The sequence below is a fragment of the Sarcophilus harrisii genome, chromosome 4, assembly GCF_902635505.1.
Source record: "Sarcophilus harrisii chromosome 4, mSarHar1.11, whole genome shotgun sequence".
NCBI classification, from domain to species: domain Eukaryota; kingdom Metazoa; phylum Chordata; class Mammalia; order Dasyuromorphia; family Dasyuridae; genus Sarcophilus; species Sarcophilus harrisii.
The window spans coordinates 370,246,282-370,272,341 of record NC_045429.1 but is presented as its reverse complement, the minus strand read 5'-3'; positions in this window follow the sequence as shown (position 1 = coordinate 370,272,341).

The window sequence follows — 26,060 nt, the reverse complement described above, 5'->3', positions numbered from 1 at the left end:
AAAAGGTATGTACAGTTTGATAACTTTTTGAGCATGGTTCCAAACTGCTCTCCAGAATGGTTGGATTCATTCATAATTCTACCAACAATGTATCAGTGTCCCAGTTTTTCCACCTCCCCTCCAACATTCTGCATTATCTTTCCCTGTAATTCTAGCCAATCTGACAGGTGTGTAGTGGTATCTCAGAGTTATTTTAATTTGCATTTCTCTGATCAATAATGATTTGGAGCCCCTTTTCATATGTCTAGAAATAGTTTCAATTTCTTCATCTGAAAATTGTCTGTTCATATTCTCTGACCATTTATCAATTGGAGAATGGCTTGAGTTTTTATAAATTTGAGTCAATTCTCTATATATTTTGGAAATGAGGCCTTTATCAGAACCTCTGAATGTAAAAATGTTTTCCCAGTTAATTGCTTTCCTTCTAATCTTGTTTGCATTAGTTCTGTGCAAAACATTTTTAACTTAATATAATCAAAATTTTTTATTTTGTGATCAATAATGATTGGTCACAAATTCCTTCTTCCTCCATAGGTTTGAGAGGTAAACTATCCCATGTTCTTTATAAATTCCACTCAGAAAGTGGAATTGAAGACAGTTTTGAAACATATATTGTAAAGTGTTGTCATAACAAGAAAAGTAATCCATTCTTCATGTTAAATATATATGTTATTTGATACCTAACAGAATGAAAGTTGCATAAGAATATTTAGCTAGAGTTTATAGTATAGGTTGGTTTTTAGCATTGCCATACATAGAATCTAGGAGTTTCTTTAGAGGGAAAATTATTTTATCCCAATGTCTGAAATAACTGGGCCAAATCTTTGGTCCAAGCTTTCATTTTCAGCAAGCTGAGGTATACAGATCACTCTGTTACCACTTTACCATCTTTCTTCCCAGTTTAAGTTTATTTTTTTTCCTCTTCCTCTGCTACATTAAAGGATAAGACCTTGTTCAGAATAATTTCACAATCATAGTCACCATCTAGCAGAAACAAGATAGCCACCATAGATGACAATTAGCAGAACAACAGTCTGAGGTGATACAAACTGAACCTAAATAAAGGAATTATCTCCCACAAATAACACATTCATTCTGCTCTGCCCAGATAACTTCTAAACATATTTAAGAATTTAGGGTTAATCTACAAATTGGGTAAACAAATAATTCACTTCTCCACAGAAAAATCACAATCAACTTGACCGTCTTCCCAAAACTACTATCATTAACTGGGAACTCAAACCATCCCAAGCTTCTGTTTTATCTGTATCATCCAGCATAGAAGTTATCTAACAGTTGCTTTTGCAGTCTAATAAAAAAGCAGTGGCATTCACCGTAGAAAGCAATGGATTTTAAAAATAATCTCTCTGACTTGATAAACAGTATCCTAGCTTTCTGATTAATTCTATTCATTAGTCATTACAGGGTCATGCACCTCAGGGTGCTTAAGAAATAAGGGATTGATTTTTTTTTTATTGTTTTGGCCTAAGTAGCCAAATATCTTCTACTACCTTCTTACAATTAGAAACAAAGAAAGCTTCAAAGATTATGTTGTTAAGCCTTTCCAAAGGTAGGTTACATTGTTATAAACATCAGAATTAAAAGCAAAGCAGTTATCTAAAATATGACATGCATGATGATTTCACAATCACAATAAGAAATTCTCTTTTTTTCCTTTGTCAGAATGAAGATGTAATTGCAAGTCATAGCTAGTGTGCTTATTCATTCAAAATAATTTTGATATCTACAGGCTAGGGTCAGTATCTTGAGATTATAAATTAAGAATCAGAGAAGATGTTAGATGTCACCTAGTCTGACCTCATTTTATGGATAATAGAGCAAAGGCTCAGAGAGATTTAATGATTTGTTCAAGATCACATTGCCAATGTTTAAGATATTTTTATCATATGGATGAAGGAGAATGGAAGCTTAAAAACCCAATAAACAAACACAATTCAAACATACAAAACAGGCAAATTAAGGGGATTTGGACATTGTGTGTGAGAAAGTGCCTGGCAGAGTAAATGCTATATAAATGTGACATATATGGACACACACACACACACACACACACACACACATATATATATATATATATATATATATATATATATATATATACTGTGTGTAGGTTTGTATGTATTTATACACATATATGCACAAATATTACATATGTATATACATATGTATATATGTGTCTCTCTGTGTGATATAACAGAAACTGGTTAATGAGGGCAAGACTCTTGGAATATGTGCTGAGGTTCAGGGAGGCTGATTTTTAAAATGCATAATATGATAAAAAAAAACTTTTAAAATTAGAAGCATGCTTGGTATCCTAAAACTTTTCCTGGTTGTGAAAAAATGGTTTCTTTCTTCCCTGATGGCAAGGAAGTTAAGAATTGCTCCAGTAGGGAGAGAAGCAGCAGGTGCTGTGCTAGGTGACTTGTCTCCCCACTGCACTTCCATGTGGCTGTAAACACACTATATCTTTTATCCTTGTGTTCATTATTTCATAATCTTAAGTGACTATGAATTAGAAGGAATAAACAGCCCAGATTATAAACTTGTGAACTTTGAAATATCAGAAAAAGCCATTGGTGCTTCACCAGCTGGAGTTCAGAGTGGAGTTTTCAAATGGTTGCAGCAACTAAAGCTTGGTGAAAAGTCATCCTGAGGAGTGACCTACTTGTCCCAGACCAGCAGTGAATCAACACAGCAACATATACAATGCTTCCTTCAAGCAAAGGAGTGACTCATGTATTGGCTATGGTCCAATAAGGAGTGAACTTGGTGGAAGGGAAAGTTTTGTAACAACTGCTTTTGGTCTTAACCTATTCTCCTGGAGAGTTAGTATGGATACAGGAAAAGTGCATGTTCTAGTACAGAGGGAAATGTTTGAACTTCAGTTCTTATTATATTTTCTCAAATATTTTGGTAAAAATTGTTATTGGTACAATAGTCATTTGTTGGATGCTATTTGGAATATATTCACTAAGGATGATTTGGGAGGAGTGGGGCTATGTCAAATGGAGAGTTTTAAGATACAGTATTAGACAAATAATCCTCAATCCTTCAGAATTACAAGTCCAAGGGATCTGACTCACCTGTTGGAGTGTGAATTGAAAGAATAAGTCCTAAAGTTTTATTGTTATGTCCGTTTTTACATCACCTACATTTTCCCATGCATATTTCTTTTCTCTCCATTCTAGAGAGTCAGTCACTCTTGATAACAAAAAACAAAATAGAAGAAGAAAGAAAATAATTGTATATATTGAAACCATCTGACCTAGAATGCAATGTTCTATATCCATAAAGGCAGCTAGATAGTACAATGGATGGAGTACTTGGCCTGAGTTTAAATAAAGCCTTAGATACTTAAAATTGTATGATTTTAGGCAAATCATTTAGCTTGTCTCAGTTTCTACATCTGTAAAATGGGGCTCATAATAGAATCTATCTCCCAAGGTTGTTGTGAGGACCAAATGAGATAATAATTGAAAAGTTATTAGCACAGTATCTGACCATTGTAAGTATTATATAAACATTAGCTATTATTATTATTACTTGTATATACCAGAAATTTTGAGCCATATCCTAATCAAAAGGGATCTATTCGTATCCAGTTTTTTGCTACTTCAAAAATATAATAAAATATTTTGGTGCATATAATTCTTTCTCTTTGTCATTGATTTTCCTGAGGTATATAGTTAGCTGTGGGATCTCTGAATATATTCATTTTAATCACTCCTCTCATTTAATTCTAAAAATTGCTTCCCAAAATGACTGGAATAATTTAGAGCTCCACCAGCACTGTATTGTAGACCTATCTTTCTAAAATTCCTCCAACATTAACTATCCCCTCCCTTTTTAACAAATAGTAAATTTCCCAATACATATACATACATGAAGTTCAGAGATAAATGCTTTTAACTAGGCAACCAGAAACAGATGCTACTATTCCTGCCTTGAAGGACCTTTAGTTGCAGGTTCCAAAAAGAATCCAGAATTACCCCACAGCATTTATCTGCAGAGCAGCAATAAGACTTATCAAACCTGCTGGGAGCCTGATAACACCAGAACAGATGGAAAGAGGAAAGGAGGACCTAATGAGATCACAGTTCACAGCAAATGTCACCATAAAGAAGGGGACAAAGAGAGATGATGAAAGGGATTCAATTAGACAGATATGAAATAACAACCTTGGTTATTTATTCTAGGATTCTCCCTAACTCCTATAAAGATTAAATGTTCTGAATACTGCAAGACCTTTATTTTCTCTAAATCATAAGTCATCATTTTGAGTACCTAAAGTGAGTGATTAGGAAGTCACCCAGCAGTAAGTACTAAACAGGTACCCTGGTGACTTGAATGAGTGACTATGGCCTCCCTAAAGAGTCAGAAAATGAAAGCATGGAGAAGTAAAGTGATTGAACAGTATCACCTGCTGATCAGTAGCAAACCAGGCCTAAGAAGAACACTCTCCAAGCTAAACTTGAATATCTCCAGAGAAAAGGGAAAAATTGCAGATATAGCTGAGATGATTTTGGAGGGCCAAATCATTGATTGTATTTCACAGGAGAGGTTTTTTTTTTTTTTTTTTTTTTTGACCTAAAAGCTCTTTTTGTTTTAAAGCTTCTTACAATCTCATGCTTCAGATTTTCTTCCTTCTTGGCTTTCAAATCTTCATAATGGCCATCTCAGTCCTTGATCAAAATCTGGTCAATTTCTTGATATTGATTTTATTATATTTTTATCATCACTTTTTATTTACAAGATATATGCATGGGTAATTTTTCAGCATTGACAATTGCCAAATCTTTTGTTCCAATTTTTCCCCTCCTTCCCCTCCACTCTCTCCCCCAGATGACAGGTTGACCAATACATGTCAAATATGTTAAAGTATATGTTAAATACAATATATATATATACATGTTAATACAGTTATTTTGCTGCACATGAAGAATCAGACTTTGAAATTATGTACAATTAACCTGTGAAGGAAATCAAAAATGCAGATGGACAAAAACAGAGGGATTGGAAATTCTATGTAGTGGTTCACACTCATTTCCCAGAGTTCTTTCACTGGGTATGGTTGGTTCTATTCATTATTGAACAAACAGAACTGATTTGGTTCATCTCATTGTGGAAGAGAGCCATGTCCATCAGAATTGATCATCATATAGTCTTGATGTTGAGGTGTGTAATGATCTGGTGCTGCTCATTTTACTCAGCATCAGTTTATGTAAATCTCTTCAGGCCTTTCTGAAGTCATTTCTTACAGAACAATAATATTCCATAACATTCATATACCACAATTTATTCAGCCATTCTCCAATTGATGGGCATCCACCCAGTTTCTAGTTTCTAAGCACTACAAAGAGGGCTCCCACAAACATTTTTGCACATACAGGTCCCTTTTCCTTCTTTAAGATCTCTTTAGAATATAAGCCCAGTAGTAACACTGCTGGATCAAAAGATAGGTATGCACAGTTAGATGACTTTTTGAGCATAGTTCCAAATCGCTCTCCAGAATGGTTGGATGTGTTTGCAATTCCACCAACAATTCACTTGCAAATCCACCAACAATATCAGTGTCCCAGTTTTCCCACTTCCCCTCCAACATTCACCATTATCTTTTCCTGTCATCTTAGCCAATCTGAGAGCTGTGTAGTGGTATCTCAGAGTTATCTTAATTTGCATTTCTCTGACTAATAATAATGACATAGAGCATCTTTTCATATGGATAGAAATAGTTTCAATTTCTTCATCTGAAAATGTTCTGTTCATTGATATTGATTTTCTATCAATATCATGATCAATATCAGTATGGAAAATATCTGGGTTGTGGTCTCATCAATTTGTTGTGTGATGTGTAGCAAGTATTTCTGAGTCTCAGGTTATTTATCCATAAAATGAAATGATTTCAAGGGCCTCATCCAGGTCTGAACATTCTGAATCTAAATCTATTGCCTTCTTTAACTGTTTTGCCTTCCATTGTGTCTCTTATTGGGCTGATAATGAATGAAGGAAGAATCATTTAGTAAACACATGTAGGGCATACACATACAAACTTGATATAGTCCTTGTACTCAAAAAACTTACTTTCTGACAGAAAGAGAAAAACATTCAGTTGGTGTGGAAAGCTACCAGGATAGCAAAGTGGAACCATAAGGGAGGAACAACAGCATTGTTGTAAATTGATTATGGCTTCAGAATTATAAAAGAAGTGGGGATGTGTAGGGAATGCCAGCTGTAACAAGGTGACTGGTCAGAATATGGTCAGAGACTAAAGTAAAACATAGCTAAAGTCACCTCTAAATAGGAGCATGTGAGGCCCTTATTGATCAGGTTTCAGGATGGGAACTCTAGGGGTGAAAGTTAAATTTTGCAAGACATGATATTTGATTTTATTGGCAAGGAGTTGGGATGGAGATGGTAGCCAAAAAAGTGTTTTTATTTTTCTTAAAGACCAATATTTAAACATTACAAACTCTTTCCTGACAATCAAAATAACCCCAATGCAGGGAAGTGAAAGTTTATTGAAAATATCCTTTCCAGCCCAAGGTTGTGTAGTTCAGTGCCTCAAAAACTGCCTGGAAAACAAGAAAGGAAGGCATGTCTTGCAAGAGAATGCAGACAATTGAGTTTAGTAAACAAGAAGGATAGATAGTTACTGCTGGTGAGTTGGGTATGGTAGTCCTACCTTTATACTGAGAATGGATTAGAGAAGCTTTTGAGATAGACTCAGTGATTCTAAGCCTTGTGTTAGAAGATTGAAAAGGGGAGTAAATGGAGTACAAATCAGTTCTGAGATAGATATTTACTATTCTAGAAATAAGTAGGGAATCTCTAAATCATTCTTTTCTTCTAATGCTGAGAAAAATTTTAAAAGGAAAACATCTATTTTCTAGCTATTAGGGAAGCTTTGAAAATATCTCAGAAATGGTGACTATTTGCCTGATTCTATATTCCATTGATAAAAGCAGCTCCCCCAGATCAAAGATCAATCTTAATTCAGATGGAGGCTGGAGGCCTATTTGGTACTTCATGGATAATTAATGGCTCTCAGATGAATATGTAGGAAAGAACAGTGCTTCACCTAAGCAAAAATTTACCAATCACACAAAATTTTTTGCTTACTCCAGTTTCACAGTTTTCACTGATTCCCCATGATTTAGTTTATCCTTCTAGCTTCTTTCCACCAAGCTGGTGTCTTTTTCCTGCATGTACCAGCAAGCACTCCCTCTATGAACTATCCATAAATAAATCCTCTCTGAATCCACTTAGCTCAACAATTGTGCAGAACAATAATTCATTAATAAATGCTATATTTGAGAAGCAGCATGTTGCTCTGGGAAGAGAACTGACCTTTGTGTTTGGGTCTAAATTTCATCTCTGATATATGCTGGATAGGTGATACAAGTCAAGTTATTTAATCTCTTAGTCCCAGGAAACTTTTGAAGACAAGAGCAGGTGAATATCTGCATTGGAAGAGAAAAATCTTTATCCTGACTTTCTCACAATGATGAATTTATAAATCTGGCCAGAAAAAATACTGCTTTATGTACATTATTATTTCTGTTCTTTTATAAAATGTATCCTATTTATTGTGAAATAATCAAAATCTCAATGTAAAGAGCTATGCTCTCCAATGCTCAATAAATTCTCTTGAGGATTTGGAGAAGACTGGTTTTAGATGGATGGACTAAAGATGAATATTTAGAAAGTTTTTGCATAAGCAGAAAAGAAAGGCTGTGATGAAAGATTAGCAAGCTCTTTGTTTTTAATGCTTTATTATGAGGAGGCAGAAGCTGTTCTCATTCTTGTGAAAGATGAAGGACTATTCTATATACAGTTTCTCATTAGAGAAAGAGAAAGGTGACCTTTCTGCATCATTAGATGCTGTTAACCCACCTGCCTCTTCTTTTTGATTTCCATCATAGAGAAGTAAGGTAGTGTGGGGAACTTCAAAGAGTGCCAGAGTCAGGACATACCAATGAGTTCTAAACACCTTCCTAGCTGGGAGAAGCTAGCCAAGATTCTTGACTACTCTGACTTTGCATGGTCTGTCTGCTCAGCCATACTTCCCATCCATGCAACTCCCCCCTCCTCAGCCCTCTGCTTGACTCTCCATCATTCTCATTCTTTTCAAAATATTGTCATCTTAAAGAGAAGCCAACACAAAGCTTTCAAACATTAGATGGTTCCCAATGTAAAACGAATCAAGCAAAGGATAAATATTTTTGAAATGCTGAAAGAGACCAACTGTGTAAATTATGAAGGAACATCAGAAGTCTTCTGTTCTAACCTCCAATTTTACAAATAAGGAAATTGAGGGGTAAGGAAGTTTAATGACTTGGCTGGTGTTAATACAAGTAGTATCAAAAGTCCTTCTATAACAGAACTAATGTTCTATGCACTGTACTCAGATCTTTCCTTCACATAAAACATATACAATGCAAGTGCAAGTGTGGGGGTCAGAAGGAGCGATTTAAAAAAGGACCTTTTCAAGATCCCTGTGGAGAACTATGTTATCAGATATGAAACGGGAGACACGGGCACAATACCATCCAGTATGTCATTACTCCATCAAAGAAAGTTCTGTATTTTATGAGCAAAGCAGAATGGTAGTAGCTCAAAAGAAACATGAAATGAGCAAACTTAGGGACATCTCCCTCCCAAATGGTCATATTGACTATTTGTGCTAGACCTGTGGTAGAGAGTTTTGAAGTTGTATTGGTTTGATCAGGACACACTGTAAACTGACACCAACATCATGATGCTATTTTGATCCTCTTCAATTCCCAAGGACAACAACAACAATGGATTTTGCCCTTAAGATTCCTGCAACTCACATAGAATAACAGCATCACGTTCTAGTGGAAACAGTAGCGGATTTAGAGACAATCCTGTGAAAGATGAAGGGCTATCCTATATATAGTTAGAGGAAGAGGACAGGGCAATCTTTCTGCATCCTCTCTGTTAACCTCTCTGTTATCTGTTATTCCAACTCTACATTTATGAACTCATGAGAGACAGGTCATACAGTGGAGAGAATGGTAGGACTAGAGTCAGAAGACTTGATTCTGACCTTAAACACTTACTAGCTGTAGAAAAGTTACTTAACATTTATCTGTCTCATTTTAAAATGGATATAATAATAGCTCCTATTTCAAGATCATTATGAGAACAAATTAGATAATACTTATAAATTGCATAGCACAGTTTTGGGCACATTGTTGGGGGATAATAAATACTTCTATCTTTCCTACCATTCCTTTCATACTTATTGCACATTAAAAAACTGCATTTAACAGTATATAATGGCACTATAAAAAGATAAATAAAATATGAATAAATAGATCATTTTGATCATATACACTTTAATAGTGTTTGCATGAAGAAAATAAAGATGACCAAAAATTATAAAGAAAGCAAAAAACATAGTGGGAGATTAGAACAAATATCTCTGATAAAGGCCTCATTTTTCAAGGATATAGAGAACTGAATCAAATTGATAAAAAAAAAAAAACAAAAAAAACAAGTCATTCTTCAGTTGATATAAGCAGGAAGTTTTCAGGCAAAGAATAAAGCTATCTATAGTCATATGAAAAAAATATTATAACTCATTATTTATTAGAGAAATGCAAATTAAAACAACTTGTACTTTTCAGATTGACTAAGATAACAGAAAGGGAAAAGGTTGGATGTTGGAGGAGCTGTGGAAAAGCTGAAACAGTAATACACTGTTGATGGAATTGTAAAATAAATCAACCCTTTTAGAGAGCAATTTGAAACTAAGCACAAAAGGTTATAAAAATGTGAATGCCATTTTTTTCATTAAAGCTTTTTATTTTCCAAAACATATGCGTGGACAATTCTTCAGTATCAGCCCTTGCAAAACTTTGTGCTCTAATTCCACCTCCCTCCCCTTCTCCCAAGCCCTTTCCTGGATGGCAAATAGTCTAATATATGTTAAACATGGTAGAAATATATGTGAAATACAATATATGCATACATAGTTATACAATTATCATGTTTGTGCATATCCTTTGATCCAGCAGTGCCACTGCTAGATCTATATCCCAAACATACCAAAAAAGGAAAGGAAAGGAAAGGGAAAGGATCTCTATGTACAAAAATATTTATAGTTACTTTTTTTTGTAGTGGCTAAGAATTAGGAATCAAAGGCATGCCCATAAATTGGGGAATGACTGAAAAAGTTGTGTTCTGTGACTGTAATGGAATATTATTGTACTATAAGAAATGACAAGTTGGATAATTTCAGAAAAACCTGGATAGATTTACATGAATGATAAATAGAAACAGGAGGAATTATGTGCTGTTGTACACAGTAACAGCAATAGTGTTCCATGAAGAACTGTGAATTACTTAACCATTCTCAGCAATATAATTATCCAAAACAATCCCAAAGGACTAATGATGAAGTATACTATCTGTCCCCAGAGAAAGAACTGATGTTTAAATACATAGTGAGACATGCTATTTTTTACTTTGTTTCATTTTTTCTTTTACTTGAGTCTTTTTATACAAAATGACTTATATAGAAATATTTTACATAATTGCATATGTATAATCCATATCTGACTGCTGATAGTCTCAGGGAGGAGGGAGGGGAGAAATAGAGGGAGGAATAAAATTTGCAATTCAAGACATTAAATAAAAATGTTTAAAAAAAAAAGAGTCCAAAGTCCACAAAAAAGGGTCACTATGGCATCAGAATTCTTTCCTTGAATCTTCACCTTAGACCCACTCACAAGAGTCAACATTTCACTTCAGGTGAGGGGCTTAAGCAAAGGAGCAACCTGAATGTCTTTGCCAAAGCTTTATGTGACAATTAAATATTAACAATATCCATCTAGAGGTATCACTGTATTTACTTTCTTGACTGCGGTCACTAGGCAACTAGAAGAATGTCTTAATGATGCAAAGGCTTGAAGTATTTCAGGCTGATTCACTTTGGGGGAGGGACAAGCAGAAAAGCTGAATCATCTTGGGAGGTACAATTAGAGACTGAGTTTGTAGCTTAAACTACTAATTGGTCAACTGGCATCTGGCTGAAATGACAACAGATGCAGTACTAGGAGTGCATATTAACTCCCATATTGGTTTGGCAGGTGCAGGTATAGATAGAGAACTGTGGAAGGCAGCCACCTGATCTTTCCAACCTCATCTCCCTTTAGTCTCAGATTCTCTGCTTCTCCCAAACAGTATTATTCACCATGTCCCAGGGTTAGCATCTCCAGCTATCTCCTTTCTCCCAGTTTCTACTCTTGCTTTTCTTTAGCCTTGGAGTCCTTCATCCCCTTTATTCACTTGTTTACATACCCTTCAAGACCTGGTTCTCATCTTCTGTGATTTTCCCTAGTCCCTGCTCAGTCCTCACAGAGTACTTTGTTTATAAGAACTTGGGCTTTTAGACCTAAAGAGATCTTAGATATTTAGTTCTTTTCATGTCCCCCATAATTTGATATGTAAATGTGGAAACAGGCCATAAAAGTGACATGTCCTAGGTCATACAGGTAGTGAATAGTGGAACTAGAGTTCACACTTAGGTCATCTTACTCAAAATCCAATGTTCTTTCCATGGTATCACACTGAACTTATTTTCCAGTTTTTTTTTAATATTACAGATATTTGTATATACATTCTACTTCCTTTATAAACTGTGAACTCATTGAAGATAGATTTCCCAAGGTCTTAGAACAAATGCTTTGCATACAATAAACATAATACTAATAATAACTTTGAATTGATTAGGCTGAAAATGCTCCCTTTTAATAAGAGTCAACATTTTGATTTTGCAAAGTATTTTGCATATTTTATTTGATCCTTGCAACTAACTCAAGGGATAGATATTATTATTATCCTAATTTTACAGATAATTTTACAGAAACCTGAGACAGAATTTAAATTACTAGCTCAAGCTTACACATCTGGTAAAAGGCAAGATTTGAACTCTTCTTCCTCCTCCTCCACCTCCTTTTTCCCTTCTCCTTCTCTTTATTCTTTTTTTCCCTTTTTCTTCCTATCTTTTCCTTCTTCCCTCCCTCCTTCTCTTTCTTCCTTCTTTCCTTCCCCTCAACATGACAAAGTGTCTGTCAGAGGTGATCACTTAAACAGAGCTAGATTTTGTAACATTGGGTATGGTTACTATGTACTTCCAAAGGATATATCTAGAGATATAAAAGTTTCACATTTGTTTGTCTCCTGATCACTTTAATACTAACTCACATTTATAATGCTCTTTAGGGTTCCTAACAACAACCTAGTGACTTATTATGGAAGAAATGCCGAATGTTTGAGTTCATGTGGTAGGTAACTGCTGCCAAAATAAATATACCACAACACAAGAATTATATAGTCAAAAATCTCTTGAAATTTCTGATACCAGAGGAGGTGGAGCCAAGAGTAAAGGCTAGAATTCACCCCCAGGCTGCTCTAAATTCCTTAAATAATAACTACGCAAATTTTTGAGCATCAGAATATATAAAGAAGACTGAGTAGAAAAATTTTCCAGCTGAAAATAATTTATAAGGTCAGCAAGAAAGATCTGTGGTACTAGGATAGAAGGCCAGTTCTCAAAACAGTCCTGGCCCTAGCTCCACCCTGGCCCCAGTGGCAACAAAGAAGGAATGGGCCCAGGGACCTTTCAATCAGCAGCAATACTGGTGGTTTATAGATTTGTCACTTTTGAGGAGGGTCAGCCTAAATGAGAACGAGAATAGAATAAATGGGGGAGAGAGACATACATTTAGCAATATTAATGGGGAAAAGAAATTTAAAATAAGTTTCTCTGATAAAGGCCTCTTTTCTCAAATATATAGGGAGCTGAGTCAAATTTATATAGAAAAAGAACAATTTCTCAATTGATAAATGATCAAAAGGCATGAACTATGCCCAAAGGGCTATAAAAGCATATACATCCTTTGACCTATATTTATGCAAATTCTTTTCTCAGAGTGAGGAATTGGAAATTGAGCGGGTACTTATTAGTTGGGGAATGGCTGAATAAATTGTGCTATGTGATTCTAATGGAATACTATTGTTTTATAAGAAATGATGATTAGGATGCTCTCAGAAAAACCTGGAAAGTCCCCCATCATCTCAAGCAAAGTGAAATGTACTATGTACAAAGTAAAAGCAATGTTGTGGAATGATCAAATGTGAATGACTTTTGCTATTCTCAGAAATACAATGATCTACAACTACTATGAAGGACTTACAATAACAAATCCTATTCATACCAAGAGAAACAACTGATTGTGCCTGAATACAGATTGAACCATACACTCTCTTTTTGTAACTTTATTTTTCTTGAGGGTTTTTTGGGGGGAGAGAAGGAACTATGTTTTCTTTTACAACATGGCTTTTATGGAAATATTTTCTATAATTTCCCATGTGTTTTCTTAATGGGGGATGAGGATAGGAAGAAAGGTAGAGAATCTGGAATTCATGACATTTTAAAAACAAATGTAAAACAGTTTCAAATGTAAATGGGGAGAAAAATAAATAAAAAAGGAATAAGAAAAAGAATTTTGATATCAATGTATGAACTTGAAGTGGGAAGCATCCCTAATAAAACCACCATTTATATAGGATTTTATAATTACAATGGGTAAATATATGAAATTCCAATATTCTTAAAAATGATCTCTAAAGTCATAGATGGTGGAACTATAAAATATCTAGTGGACAGAAGGCTGACCTTCCAAACAGGAAAAGTTTCTTTCAAGCCTTCTCTCTGACACCGTACTAGTTGTAGGACCATGGGCAAGTCATTAAATCTCTGAGTACTACATGTAACTTTCCAAGACTTTTGAGTTATAGATTTCTATGAGTGGGGAAGGAGGTAGTTTTCACACTTGGAATTCTTTTCCCATGAAGTAATATACAGACCTTGCAAAGAACAAAACTATAGAAGACAAATAAGTTGAATAGTGGTCCCTAAATAAATAGTATAAAAAAGTTTAAAAATTATAAGTCATGGCATTTATAAATTAATTAAAAATGGGTAATATTCTATTTTAGAATTTTTTCTGACTTCTGTAGATTACCAAAAAATATTTTGTTCTTGAAATATTGGTTCAAACTTTTCCGATGAAAAGAGGTTTCAGAAGTCACAAAATTACTTAAAGATGGAAGGGACCTCAGACACCAACCCTCTAATTTAACTCATACTCAAGCAAGAATTTTGCCATTGACAAGCTGACCCAGAAAAGAGAACCCAGTAAAGGCAGCTTATTTTATGCTTGTACAGCTTTAATTTTTAGAAGTTTGTCCTTTTATCAAATTGAAACCTATTTCCCTGCAACTAGATAAGCTCTAACATCCCTTTCAGCTTTATATTCTATAATCTATCCAATCTATCCAATCAAGAATTGGGTTTGATCTTCAGGCACTTATTAACTATGTGACTTAAGTCACTTGTTTCAGTTCCTCACTTGTAAAATGAGCTGAAGGAGAAAGTGGAAAACTACCCTAGTATCTCTGCCAAGAAAACCCAAATGGAGTCACAAAGAGTTGGGCACAACTGAAAAAATGACTCAACAACAAATAGATACGTGTCTATCTCTAGGTCTCTAGACTATTATATATATATATATGTATATATATATACATATATATATATTATATATATATATATATGTATATATATATATATATATATATATATATATATATATATATATATAAGATCTCTAGTCTATGATATGTATTATATATATATGTATCTGTGTGTCTATGTATGTAAAGCTTTCCATAGATATGCTTTTCTTTCTTTTTCTGCCTCTGTCTCTGTTTCTACCCACACACTTTTTTATATCTATATCTCTTTTCATATATACTTATATGTCCATATATTTATATTTCTATAACTATCTATGCATCTATCTTTCTGTCCATATAATATAAAATGGAGAGTAATTTCAGGTGTTAGAAAGAAGCCATTGGCAGTGAAGGTGAGGTGGGATCAGCACCAAAAATGAAACGGGCAAAGGTGTCCAATAGAAGATGGGCTGTCTTGAAGAAGTTCAGGAAAGTAAAAGGAAGAGAAGAGGGAGAATATTCCAAGCAAGGAGTAGAATCACTGAAAATGTTCAGAGTTGGGGTATGAAATATCATATATAAGGAATAACAAAAAGACCAATGTCATTGGATTGTAAAATATATGGAGGGGAATAAAATACAAGAAGATTAGAAAAGCATTACAGGGGTAAGATTGTAACCACATTAAAAGCCAAACGAAATTTTATATTCACTCCTGGAATACACTGGTAGGGAATAACAAAGTCAAACCTACACTCCTAGCACAGTAACTTGTATATAGAAGTTTTTATTAAATGTTATTGAATAGAAATAAAATCTACCAATGCCTTCTTGTCTTATGAAATTGTTGTCCAGTTTTTCCCATAAATTCTATATTTAACACTTGAAAGAGACTTAAAATCCAGCTAAGCCAATTATTTCATTTTACCAGTAAGGAAACTGAGGCCCCAAATGGTGATGTGACTTTTATAACAAGTTGGGTCAAAGTCTGAACTCAGAGGTTCTGACTCTAAAGCTGATACTCTTTCTCCTGAAATTCTGCTCAAAGAGTTGAGACTCACCCTAAAAATTCCATTTCAATGCTTCATCATAGCATTAAGATGATCATGGCTTCCCAAGGTTTGGATCAATGAATTATTAGTCTTACCAAATAGTAAAGGCTTTGAATATAGTCCTGATAATAGACTATCTCCTGTCTGACAGCCTACCTAAGTTCATCATTACTAGATGAGCTATCAGGTGCTGAGATATTTGGCCATAGCAACCCAGAAATATTCTATCACCCTGAAAATAGCATTGCTTAATCTAGTTTTGTGATTTTTAAAAAAAAAATTTCTGATATTAGAAAGAATTCAATTATCTCTCCAGAGAAATGGTTCATTATAGAAATTCAGAAAGAGAATCTGTTTTCTGAAGTCACCCTTGGGATAAAAAAGTTATTAAGTTAGTATAAATAAATGGTGTACTTTGAAAGGCTTTAAAAATATTCCTCAGTTTTTCAAGGCCATGATTTTGAGACTTTGTTGCCTGAGGACAACCAGCAGTAAAGACAGGGTGGATGAATTGACAGAGATTCTGTGCTGAAATTGGTAGAAGCAGGAGAATGCAAACACTAACTTATTTTCATGTAGAGAAGATGATATCAAACAGATTTTTATATTCATAAGTTAAGGGTGAAGTTCAAACAAGAATACAATTCAGCTTTGATTGTTATGTGATTTTTAGGCATTTAGTCCTATTATATGTGACAGAAAAGAATTCTGCTCAGCTAGGTAGTTGACTAGAAAATTCTTTAGTTCCCTTCCAATCTCGAAGGATAAATATCTTTCCTGTGTCTTTTCTGACTGGCATGAGAACAAGATTTAATATTCTAGTAGCTTTGAGTAGCATGAGACATGAGACTAAGACACAAGTCTAAAAACATGTAGTTGCTGGAAAACAGAAAACCTTACCAAGCTATAACTATCTTGGGGGCAAATGCCTGCCAGGTTGACCTTGTCAAGATCATAGCAATAGTAATAGCTAAATTTATATAGTACTTTAAAGGTTGCAAAGTATTTTAAATTTATTCTTTAATTATTTTGTCTTCTTGAAACCATTTCAGCCAATAGGCTAAATCAGGTTGAGAGTAATTGATATACCTCAGACTTGTCAGTGAGTTAGGAAGATATCTGATCCAAGCATGTAAAGACTTCTCTCTGGCAGATTTGGCAGATGAGAATAATTTGTTCCAGTAGACATGAAGGCAGCTAAAATAGGTGCTGTGGTGTTCTTAGAGTTTGGTCAGACATGGAAGACACTATTGTTATCCACTGCATCCTGGCCATTGCCAGTTGCCTTGCCTTTGCCACTGGACTTTGATGACTGGAGAAAGGGTAAGGCTGACAACTTTGTGCAATTCTGCTTCAATCCAATCCATGTGGAAGTCAAGATATTGTCTGGTGAGTCATTGGTCCTTTTCAAAAATGAAGGATGAACAATAATTTGATTTTCACAACAATCCAGTGAGACAGATGATATCATCATCTGTATTTTACACATGGGGAAACTAAAGGTGAGAGAGGTTAGGCAACTTTCTCAAAATTACACAGCCAGCAAACTTCTCCTTCAAATTCAGGTCGTTTAATGCCCATTCCAACATTTATCCACCATGTTGTCTACCTAGACTACCTCTTTTGGAAGAATAAGTGAGAGAAATAACAAACTAGTGTGTGATACTCTTAGAAGCAGTTTCCTTCCCTAGGCTCATGCCCTTAATGGATAAAGATTTGAGTTAAGCAAATGCTGGAGAAGACAGTCACAGGAAGAGTTAATGAAACATTAAGAAGAGGTAAGATTTTTCTGGCTCCATAGGAAAAGTATATCCCTTGTGACTAACTCTGCAAAGTCAAGGACAGATTTCTTTTTTAATTTAATATTTTATTTTCCCCTAACATTTACTTTAAAAAAAATTTATTTCCAAATTCTCTTCTTTCTTCCTGTCCTCTCTCACCTTTTTTCATGGAAGAAACCTAAGGGGAAGTAAAAAATGTCCCCAAAGCCAAACAATAAATCATTGATAAAGCTGAGGTGTGTGACCTTGGGAGTCCCCAGATCCTCAATCCTTTGCTTGATCCAAAAACATAGATACATCTGTTTAAACTGGAAAAATACTTCCTAACTAAATATTCAAGTACATTTGATATCCCAAAGAATCTACTGAAGTAAAACTGGATTCACAATACTGTTGTATTTCTCAAGGGCAGCCCTTTAGCCATTTATATATTTCCTAGTTGTTTTACTTCTTTACAAAGACAAGGAGGGACCAGTTTTTGCTAACATCTCTAATATAAATAGCATTTCCTTTTGATTTACATGAGACATTCAACAAAATTACCTTCAAAGTGGACCAACAGAATATTTTGCAACAAGCTTTCTTTGAAGTAAAGTAAAATGGCAGCCTTTACACTAAAGACTAATAAAACTTCCCTTCCATGGCAAAATTGATACAAGATATAATGTTGTAAATCAAACAAATTGTGGTTGATAAGAATATTAGGATACTAAAAATATTGAGGCAGTTAGGTGGTACGGTAAATAGAACAGCAGGTTTGTCATCCTAAAGAACTGACTTCAAATTTGATCTGATGATTACTCGTTCTGTATCTCTGAGCAAGTGATTTGCCTTCTACTTGCCTCAACTATAAAATGGAGATCATAACAGCATGTGCATTACAGTGTTGTTGTGAAGATAAAATGAGATAAAATTTATAAAGTGCTTAGCACATAATAGGTGCTATGTAAATACTTACTCTTCCTTCCCCTGCTTCCTAATTCAATTTATCATCCCGAATGCTATTACAAAATATCAGCCTCTGCATTGTGAATAAAATGCCAGTTATTAAACTAACACCTACTGCAATGTCAATGCAAATCTAGTAATGGTAGCAATCAAATGGACAGTGCTCAATTAGAATACTAGGACAATTGATTCAATTCAATCTACCATAATGAATACCACCAAAATGGCAGGTCCCTCCCTCATATTCCACCTTCACAGTCATGGAGTTATGGCTAGATAGTGCATTAGATATTATCAACACCCTATTTTATAGAGAAGATAACTGAGTAACATAACTATTAAGAAGAGCTGGAATTTGGGACAGCTAGGTGGTGCAATGGATAGAGCACCAGTCCTGAAGTCAGAAGGACCTGAGTTTAAATCTGGCCTGGGGCACTTAACACTGTGTGACCCTGGGCAAGTCACTTAACCCCAATTGCCTCAGGGAAAATAAAAAGAAGAGCTCTAATTTAAACTAGATCCTCTGGCTAAATCTAGAATTCTTTCTTCCACATATACTTGGACTTGTCTGGATTCTTCTTTCTTTCAGAAGTCACCAAACACATCTATCTTATTGACATTCTTCATTCTCCTATACCCTGAATACTTTATTCAAGTTCTAGAAACCTAATTGTATAATTATTATAACTAGATAAAATCATCTGTCTTGGGTCTCAATGTTCTTTCTTGTTTGCATAAACTAGGCTGGTCATCTTAGAAGGAAAGCTCATGATCCTTTCTTACCTCTCACCTCTGAATATAGAACCAATTTCAAACCCAAAAGTTATCCTTATTTTTTCAGTCCCCCCGCACCGCAACCCAATGTTCTATCCCTCCAGAGCCAAAGGTTCTGCAGATAAAAAGACCCACTAGCCAAAGAAATAACAGATCTTAAGTTCTTTTTCTATTTTTTACTTCTTTTAACCAAAGAGGCCAGACATTTGATTAAACTTTGCTATGATACAGCAGCTAAGGAATTAAACTAGTTAAGAACTGGAGAGAGTAAGGCATGAACAGAGCCTACTTATATAATATAATAATTTTATAAAAGAGAAATGTCATTCCCTGCCCTCCCCACAATGTCATTTAACAACCTTGTCAGTTTTATTTTTTAAATTTATTATTTTAAACCTGTTATCTCAAGGATAGAAGAAGGAATATAAAGATGAAAAGGGGAATAGGATTCTTTCTCTTTTGAATCAACATTTGGATTCTATCAGGAAGAGGAGATAGCCACAAGAAGTATTTAGGAATATCAAATCAGAGAAGACAAGGTGAAGACTGACAAATGATGAGCTAAATCATATGCAAATGCAGCAAGAATGTGATTAGCTGTCAGTGGGAGTTTGGATTTAAAAGCAGCATGAGGTAATGAAGACAACTCTGAAGTTGGTTCAAATAATGTTGTTTCGAACACTATATGACTGAAATTCCATTCTCACTCTAAATATACGATCACATACTAGGACTTTTCTGATTCACATCATTTATGTGAATAAAAAGATAAACAACAGGAGCCGCCCACTTAGGAATGATGTCTGAGTTATTAAACTAGTAGGGGAAAGTGAGGAGAAGTTTGTGCTTCAAAGCATCATGGAGAGGAAAGGATTTGGAAACTTAACTTACTCAACTGTCAATGTATCCGAAGGACTTGGGCTACATATGTGCACCAAACTCATTCTCCATTACTTTTAGCAGGATCTATGTAGCCTCAAAAAATAATTAGATAAACCAAGATTTCCCATGAAAGAAAGGTTCTGGGACCCACAATAAGTACCTAAGAATGGGTTTTGAGGTATTATTAATTTGTCAATAAAGGTGAGAAGGGGGGGTGGGGGGAGGGCTTAAGTTTGCTGCCACCTAGTGGTGTTAATACTGATGGTCAGAGCAATGTGAGGTACTATGGATAGGGCAAAAACAAGTACACAACCACATTTCTAGAATAAATCAACACAGTTTTGGATCTACAAAGGTATCCAGCAGTATGTGATATACAAAAAAGTAGTTGATAATACTTTTTGAAATAATGTATGAAATGAACTTAGCAAACTTTAGGGTGCCACAGAAATAGTAATTATTATTATTATAATTTTTTCCTCTTGTATTTAAAGAAGTTCAGCTAGAAATGATCTTATAATTCTATTATGTTTAATGTTTGGTGGACTAATTAATTATTTTATTTTATTTTTATTAAAGCTTTTTATTTACAAAACACATGCTTGGGTACTTTTTCCAAGATTGACGCTTGCCAAACCTTTTGTTCCAAATTTTCCCCTCCTTCCCTCTAGCGCTTCCCCTAGCTGGCAGCTAGTCCAATACATGTGAAATATGTTAAATTATATGTTAAATCCAATATATGTATACATATTTATGCAGTTATCTTGCTGCATAAGAAAAATCAGATCAAGGAAGAAAAAGAAAAACTGAGAAAGAAAACAAAATGCAAGCAAATAACTTCCACACCCTGTTCCCATGCTTCTCTCTCTGGGTGTAGATGGCTCTCTTTATCACTGAACAAATGGAACTGGTTTGAAACATCTTATTGTTGAAGAGAGCCATGTCCATCAGAATTAATCATCGTATAGTCTTGGTGTTTCTTTGTATAATGATCTCCTGGTTCTGCTCATTTCATTTAGCATCAGTTCATGTAAGTCTCTCCAAGCCTCTCTGAAATCATCCTGCTGGTCATTTCTTATAGAACAATAATATTTCATAGCATTCATATACTTTAATTTGTTCAGCCATTCTCCCATTAATGGACATCTACTCAATTTCCAGTTTCTTGACACTACAAGAAGGGCTGCCACAAATATTTTGGCACATGTGGGTCCCTTTCCCTCCTTTAAGATCTATCTCTTTGGGAAATAAGCCCTGTAGTAACATTACTGGGTCAAAGGGTATGCAGTTTGATAACTTTTTGAGTATAGCTCCAAACTTCTCTCCAGAATGGCTGGGTCTGTTCATTGGTCCACCAACAATGTCCCAGTGTCCCAGTTTTCCCACAGCCCCTCCAACATTGGTCATTACCATTTCCTGTCATTCTAGCCAATCTGACAGGTATGTAATGGTATCTCAGAGTTATCTTAATTTGTATTTCTCTGATCAATAGTGATTTGGAACACCTTTTCCTGTGACTACAAATAGTTTCATTTTCTTCATCTGAAAATTGTCTATTTATATACTTTGACCATTTATCAATTTGAGAATGGCCTGAACTATTATAAATTTGAGTCAATTCTCTATATATTTTAGAAATGAGGTCTTCATCAGATCCTTTGGATGTAAAAATGTTTTCCCAGTTAATTGCTTCCCTTCTAATCTTATTTGCATTAGTCTGTGCAAAAACTTTTTAACTTAATATAATCAAAATTATCTATTTTGTGATCAATAATTATCTCTAATTCTTCTTTGATCACAAATCCCTTCCTCCCCCACAAATCCGAGAGGTAAACTATCCTATGTTCTTCTAATTTGTTTATAATATCATTCTTTATATCTAGATCGTGAACCCATTTCCACCTGATCTTGGTATACAGTGTTAGGTGTAGGTCTATGCCTACTTTCTGCCATACTAATTTCCAATTTTTCCAGAAGTTTTTGTCAAATAGTGAATTCTTATCCCAAAAGCTGGGTTTTTTGGATTTGTCAAATACTAGACTGCTATAGTCATTGACTATATTGTTCTGTGAACCTAAACTATTCCACTGATCAACTGTTCTATTTCTTAATCAGTACTAATTGGTTTTGATGACTGCTTGAGAATATAGTTTTAGATCTGGTACAGCTAGACCACCTTCATTTGCTTTACTCTTCATGAATTCCTTTGAAATTCTTGACCTTTTGTTCTTCCAGATGAATTTTGCTGTTATTTTTTCTAGGTCAGTAAAATAGTTTCTTGAAAGTTTCATTGGTATAGTGCTAAATAAATAGATTAGTTAGGGAGTATTGTCATCTTTATTATATTCGCTTGACCTATCCAAGAGCACTTGATATTTTTCCAGTTGCTTAGATTTGATTTTATTTGTGTGAAAAGTGTTTTGTAGTTTGGATAACAAACCAGGTTTTGCAGTTTGGATAACAAGCCAGATTAAACTTAAATCTAAAGGTTCACAAGGATTCCTTAAAATTTATTGTTGATTTACAATGTTGATTTATATCAGCATTAAACATGATAGTAGTCTTCTGAAAATCTGGCCTCACTTCCACAGCACTTCAGTTTTCATCACATTATATCCTAGCTAAGTACTTTGCTGCAAGTATTTACTGCACCAGACATACAGAAAGAGGAATAGTAAAACTCAGCAACTTGTCCTCAACTTCCATACAATTAAGAGCCAGAAAAAGGAATTAAACTTTCTTAACTTTGAGCATTTGACTTTGTGCCATATTAGATATTTATAATTTTAGTAGCTGTAAGTTTTCTGTTGCAGAATTTCCCTAAATTCAGGGAGCTATCCTGAGAACTTTCTAACCATAAATATTCCTCCTTTGGATAAACAGGAGGAGTAGCACAACATGGGAGAGAAGAGGAGGCACAAAGAGAGCTAGTCAACCACACAATACAGAGTGAACCTGTAAATCAGATTTTCTGTTTAAATAGATTAATGTCACTTACATATGAACTTATCCAGAACTTAGAAATAGGGAACTGAAACTACAAAAAGAAGGAGCAAAAAATAGATTCCTAAACACGATTTTATAAACTTTGTTATTATAGTGTCCTGTTTCTGATAACTCCCAAGAAATACTGCATTTAGTAATGGATTGAAATTTTGGCTTAAAATGAATTTTGGTGGATAAGATTTTGTTTTTTTAAAATGAAAGGAGAAAAACTCATAATGAAATCACTAAATGACAGTCTGTGAATTATAATTAAACCTTTCTTAAACTTCAGGGTAACATAAGGTTTTCAGTTCTCTACCTGAAAATGTTATAAATTCATTTGGTATTCATCTTCATTCCTTGCCACTTTAAATTCAATTTTATCTGCTTTTTTACGCAAGTGACATCACAATTCTGTACACCTTTGTCATGCCTTACTCCTTCCCCCCACCAAAAAAAAGGAATAAAAAGAACTTATCAAAAATGAAGTCACCCCCACATACAGTTACTATGATAATATTCTATCTGAATTCCATACTTGCTGCTTTTTTGTTGTTTAGTTGTTTTTAAGTCATGTCCTACTCTTTATGACCCCATTTATGGATTTCTTGGCAAAAATATTGGAGTGCTCATTTCCTTCTCTCATTTGAGAGATTGATAAACTGAGGAAACAGGGCCAGGTGACTTGCCCAAGATCGTATAACCAATAAGTGCCTGGGGATCAGATTTGAATTCAGGTTTTCCTGACTCCATGCCTGGCAATTTAACCACTGTGCCACACAGCTACATCACCATCTAATGCAACATTTCTTAATGATTTAATTTTACGAAAATTCATCTTTTCCTTCAAAGTCCAACTCAGGTTATTACCTCTTTCATCAGCCCTTCCTTATCTTCTCTTCCTTACTAATTTCTTGTGTCATTCTGTTAAATAATTTAATTCAGCCAACATTCATTAAGTGCATACTAATGGCGAAGCACTATATTAATAAGTACCTATGCTATCTTATTAGCCTAATAAATAAAATCAATGGTTAAAAAGTTTGCCATATTCTATTTACATTTAAAAACATATATACGTCCATATCCAAAAATTCAAAATCAACTTGACATTTCTTTTATGACTTATATTGCTAAGCACCAAAAAAAAAAAAAAAAAAAAAAAAAAAGATGTTATAAGATAGATAATCAACTACTTGAATGACTCACCAGATCCCACTAATTTTCGCAAAAGATTACTTTGCACTTGCTAATATCCGGTTTCTAACTTGATTCAGCTTCATAAATAAAAATGAATATATAACACAATTGATCACCAAGCATGTATTAAGTACTATGTATCAGGTACTGTTTTAGGGACTATGAATTCAAAGACAAAAATAGGATAAGTATAAACTACTCAAGGAGCTTATGTACAAGACAATATGTGCATAGATAACATATGCAGAATAAACATGCAATCAATTTAAGGCAGTTATGTATCAGGTATTTAGGGAAGAACTAGAGTCTCTATTTCTTATTCTCAGCTAAAAATGTACATGTATTTGCCACTATAAAAAAAAAAAATGCTGCTTTATGTTCCAAATATAGGGCTGTTTTTTTTTTTTTTTTTTAACTTTGTGAGCTCCATGCACCAGAGTCAAAGTTTCTGTAAATAAGTAGATAAAAGGAGGTAGGGCAGAAAGGATAAGAGGGCTGGAACAAGGAGGAAGGAAGAAAGGAAATAATACTGTCCAAAAGAGAACGTCCTTGGCCCAAGAAAGATACCATTCTAGAGAAGGCTGTAAATTTCAATTATAAATGCTTGGGAAGGCATGGACAGATAGCTGAGTCACTTGCCTCAGAGGAAAGTTCTACTGATGCAACCTTTTGCTCTAATCCATGGCCAGGTAGTTGTATTTGAAATAAAGTCTAAAGTTACTTAGTACCTGTTTATTCTTGGTGAAGGGCAATATGATAACATCTAGTGTTAATGCTTTTTTATTGAAAAGGTAAGAAATGGAGTGTAATGATCAATTTTCTTTGCCTCTTCTAATATAAAGAGCAGGTTCCCACCTTCTCTGCCCTCATGACATTAATTCTAGAAATCCCTATCTGGCTCTGTAGAGATGTTTATAAAAACGGCCTTAAAAAGACCGATGAAATTTCAAGATTGTTCTTTGAACTAGTCACTTCTTGGGTCAGCTGAGTTTTCTTTGATTGGAATTAACTTCACCAATCCTTGGAATCAGAGCTTGGTCAACCAGATGCCATTTTTAAGGAATTTACGTCTATAGGAAGCTAAAACACATGACTTGGGGTCTAGTTCAGTCTCTTTGTTTTCCCAACATGTCATATAGTGTTTCAATTCTCATAATCCATCTTTCCTACTCCTTTATTTATTTATTTTGGGGATATTTTCCTCTTCTTATGTTGACATATTTCTCACTTCTTTCCTACAGTTTTCATTTTCCAATTTCTTTCCTTTTGATGTCTTTTAAAGGTCACTTATGTTTTCTGGTTCCAAAAATGAAAAGGTCTCCTTAATTCTTAGAACAAAAAAATTCCATCAATCCATTTACTATGTCTATTTTTCTCTTCTCTTTATCATCATTTTTTCTATTTTTAATGAATAACTTTTTAATTATATGTTATTTAAAAGTTTCTAAATAGTATTTTATTTTTTTCAAATATATATATAAAGATAAGTTTCAACATGTATTTCATTTCTTGGTAAGGCAAGTGGGGTTAAGTTTACTTATCCAGGGTTACACAGCTGGTAATTGTTAAATGTCTGAGGCCAAATATGAACTGAGATCTTGATTGCAACGCTGGTGCTCTCTCCACTGTCCCATATAGCTGCCCCTCAAAACTCATTTTTGTTAAACTTTATTTTCTGAATCTCTCTCTCTTCTTCTCCCTCTCCTCTTTCCCCTTCCTCCCCCTCTCCCTCTCTTCCCCTTTCCCTCCACCCCTCTGTGTCTCTGTCTCTCTCTCTCTGTCTCTCTCTCTGTCTCTCTCTCTCTGTCTCTGTCTCTCTCTGTCTCTCTCTCTCTCTCTCTCTCTCTCTGTCTGTCTCTCTCTCTCT